Source organism: Pristiophorus japonicus, chromosome 20 (genome assembly GCF_044704955.1).
Source record: "Pristiophorus japonicus isolate sPriJap1 chromosome 20, sPriJap1.hap1, whole genome shotgun sequence".
NCBI lineage: Eukaryota > Metazoa > Chordata > Chondrichthyes > Pristiophoridae > Pristiophorus > Pristiophorus japonicus.
The window spans coordinates 82,205,072-82,208,827 of record NC_091996.1 but is presented as its reverse complement, the minus strand read 5'-3'; the positions used below and the strand labels follow the sequence as shown (position 1 = coordinate 82,208,827).

Genomic DNA, 3,756 nt, shown 5'->3' with positions numbered 1-3,756 from the left:
CACTCCACCTCCCTGATTACAAGATCTGCATCGCCCCTCTCTTTTTTGAAAACAGACATGAAGTATTCATTGAGAACCATACTCATGTCTTCCACCTCCACACACACATTGCTCTCATGGTCTCAAATAAGCCCCACACTTTATTTTGTTATTATCTTGCCCTGAATGTACTTTTCAAACACATGCTACCAACACATTCTATGAAAGACCTGCCTGTGCAAGGAAAGAGCTGCAATTCAGAAATCCTTCCTCAAGGCTTCTGAACAGACACAATAATGCCCAGTTTTGGATTAAATTCACCAACAATCAGAACATTGTAAACGACACCAAGGAAAAGAGCAGGCTCTGCTGAGATTTGAACTCAGGATCTCCTGTTTACTAGACAGGCGCTTTAACCAACTAAGCCACAGAACCACATGCTTGCTAAGTTTTCCAGTGTATATCACATCTAATAGCTGTCTGTCTCTGTCTGTCGGTTTTCTGACCAATTTGTCCATGTTAGTACATAAGAACATAAGAAATAGGAGCAGGAGTCGGCCATTTGACCCCTCGAGCCTGCTCCACCATTCAATAAGATCACGGCTGATCTGATCATGGACTCAGCTCCACTTCCCTGCCCGCTCTCCATAACCCTTGACTCCCTTATCGCTGAAAAATCTGTCCATCCCCACCTTCAATATATTCAATGACTCAACCTCCACAGCTTTCTGGGGAAGAGAATTCCATCGATTTACAACCCTCTGAGAGAAGAAATTCCTCCCCATCTCAGTTTTAAAAGGGCGGCCCCTTATTCTGAGACTATGTCCCCTAGTTTTAATTTCCCCAATGAGTGGAAATATCCTCTCTGCATCCACCTTGTCGAGCCCCCTCATTATCTTATATGTTTCAATTGGGCCACCTTTCATTCTTCTGAACTCCAATGTGTATTGGCCCAACCTACTCAACCTATGTTCATAAGTCAACCCCCTCATCTCCGGAATCAACCTAGTGAACCTTCTCTAAACAGCCTCCAGTGCAAATATATCATTCCTAAATACAGTTACCAAAACTGTCTATTTCCTTCGATAAACTAGTTCAGACCTAGAACACTCCGAGATCCCTGCACTCCTGCGATTCTGGCTTATTGTGCATCCAAAAAGCCCAGTGGGAGATCGAGAGCCAGCAGCCATTAGTGAGAGGGGAGCGACCTATAAAAAGCCCAGCGGGAGATCGAGAGCCAGCGGCAGTTGGTGAGAGGGGAGCGACCTATACAAAGCCCAGCGGGAGATCGAGAGCCAGCGGCAGTTGGTGAGAGGGGAGCAGCCTATAAAAGTCCCAGCGGGAGATCGAGAGCCAGCGGCAGTTGGTGAGAGGGGAGCGGCCTATAAAAGGTGCAGCTACAGCGGGAGAGAAAGCAAAATAGAAGTAGAAAGGAATCAAAAAGTGACGTCACAGCCAATGGGGTAAGTGATTGGATGGTGATTGGTGAGTAGCTTTTCTTTTATTTTTTATATCAGTAAGTGAACTTTAGCATTGTTATTACCAATTTAAGAGTATCTAAGGTTAAGGCATGGCAGGAGAGCTCAGTCATGTGATATGCTCCTCCTGTACCATGTGGGAACTCGGGGACACTTCCAGTGTCCCTGGGGGCTACATGTGTGGGAAGTGTATCCGCCTCGAGCTCTTGACGGTCCGCGTTGCGGAATTGGAGCTGAGGGTGGATTCACTCTGGAGCATCCACAATGCTGAGAATGACGTGAGTATCACGTGTAGTGAGTTGGTCCTACCGCAGGAGAATGGTCCACAGCCAGATAGGGAATGGAAGACCAGCAGGAAGAACAGTGCAAGAAAGATAGTGCAGGGATCCCCTGTGGTCATCCCCCTGCAAAACAGATACACCGCTTTGAGTACTGTTGGGGGGGATGACTCATCAGGGGAAGGCAGCAGCAGCCAAGTTCATGGCACCGTGGCTGGCTCTGCTGCACAAGAGGGCAGGAAAAAGATTGGGAGCGCGATAGTGATAGGGGATTCGATGGTGAGGGGAATAGATAGGCATTTCTGCGGCCGCAACCGAGACTCCAGGATGGTATGTTGCCTCCCTAGTGCAAGGGTCAAGGATGTCTCGGAGCGGGTGCAGAACATTCTGAAATGGGAGGGAGAACAGCCAGTTGTCGTGGTGCATATTGGTACCAACGACATAGGTAAAAAAAAGGGATGAGGTCCTACGAAAAGAATTTAAGGAGCTAGGAGCTAAATTAAAAAGTAGGACCTCAAAAGTAGTAATCTCGGGATTGCTACCAGTGCCACGTGCTAGTCAGAGTAGGAATCGCAGGATAGCGCAGATGAATACGTGGCTTGAGCAGTGGTGCAGCTGGGAGGGATTCAAATTCCTGGGGCATTGGAACCAGTTCTGGGGGAGGTGGGACCAGTACAAACCGGACGGTCTGCACCTGGGCAGAACCGGAACCAATGTCCTAGGGGGAGTGTTTGCTATGCTGTTGGGGAGGAGTTAAACTAATATGGCAGGGGGATGGGAACCTATGCAGGGAGACAGAGGGAGACAAAAAGGAGGCAAAAGCAAAAGACAGAAAGGAGATGAAGAAAAGTGGAGGGCAGAGAAACCCAAGGCAAAGAACAAAAAGGGCCACTGTACAGCAAAATTCTGAAAGGACAAACGGTGTTAAAAAAACAAGCCTGAAGGCTTTGTGTCTTAATGCAAGGAGTATCCGCAATAAGGTGGATGAATTAACTGTGCAAATAGATGTTAACAAATATGATGTGATTGGGATTATGGAGACGTGGCTCCAGGATGATCAGGGCTGGGAACTCAACATCCAGGGGTATTCAACATTCAAGAAGGATAGAATAAAAGGAAAAGGAGGTGGGGTAGCATTGCTGGTTAAAGAGGAGATTAATGCAATAGTTAGGAAAGACATTAGCTTGGATGATGTGGAATCTATATGGGTAGAGCTGCAGAACACTAAAGGGCAAAAAACGTTAGTGGGAGTTGTGCACAGACCTCCAAACAGTAGTAGTGATGTTGGGGAGGGCATCAAACAGGAAATTAGGAGTGCATGCAATAAAGGTGCAGCAGTTATAATGGGTGACTTTAATATGCACATAGATTGGGCTAGCCAAACTGGAAGCAATACGGTGGAGGAGGATTTCCTGGAGTGCATAAGGGATGGTTTTCTAGACCAATATGTCGAGGAACCAACTAGGGGGGAGGCCATCTTAGACTGGGTGTTGTGTAATGAGAGAGGATTAATTAGCAATCTCATTGTGCGAGGCCCCTTGGGGAAGAGTGACCATAATATGGTGGAATTCTGCATTAGGATGGAGAATGAAACAGTTAATTCAGAGACCATGGTCCAGAACTTAAAGAAGGGTAACTTTGAAGGTATGAGGCGTGAATTGGCTAAGATAGATTGGCGAATGATACTTAAGGGGTTGACTATGGATGGGCAATGGCAGACATTTAGAAACTGCATGGATGAATTACAACAATTGTACGTTCCTGTCTGGCGTAAAAATAAAAAAGGGAAGATGGCTCAACCGTGGGTATCTAGGGAAATCAGGGATAGTATTAAAGCCAAGGAAGTGGCATACAAATTGGCCAGAAATAGCAGCGAACCTGGGGACTGGGAGAAATGTAGAACTCAGCAGAGGAGGACAAAGGGTTTGATTAGGGCAGAGAAAATGGAGTACGAGAAGAAGCTTGCAGGGAACATTAAGGCAGATTGCAAAAGTTTCTATAGGTATGTAAAGAGAAAAAGG

General features: G+C 46.5%; 1 non-coding gene across 1 annotated transcript; it reads right to left on the bottom strand.

Moving 5' to 3' along the window:
* Nucleotides 1-340: 340 nt before the first annotated feature.
* On the bottom strand, nucleotides 341-414 carry trnat-agu (transfer RNA threonine (anticodon AGU)). Its single transcript has one exon. It is a non-coding gene; the product is annotated as a tRNA-Thr (tRNA).
* Between the last annotated feature and the right edge of the window lie 3,342 nt (nucleotides 415-3,756).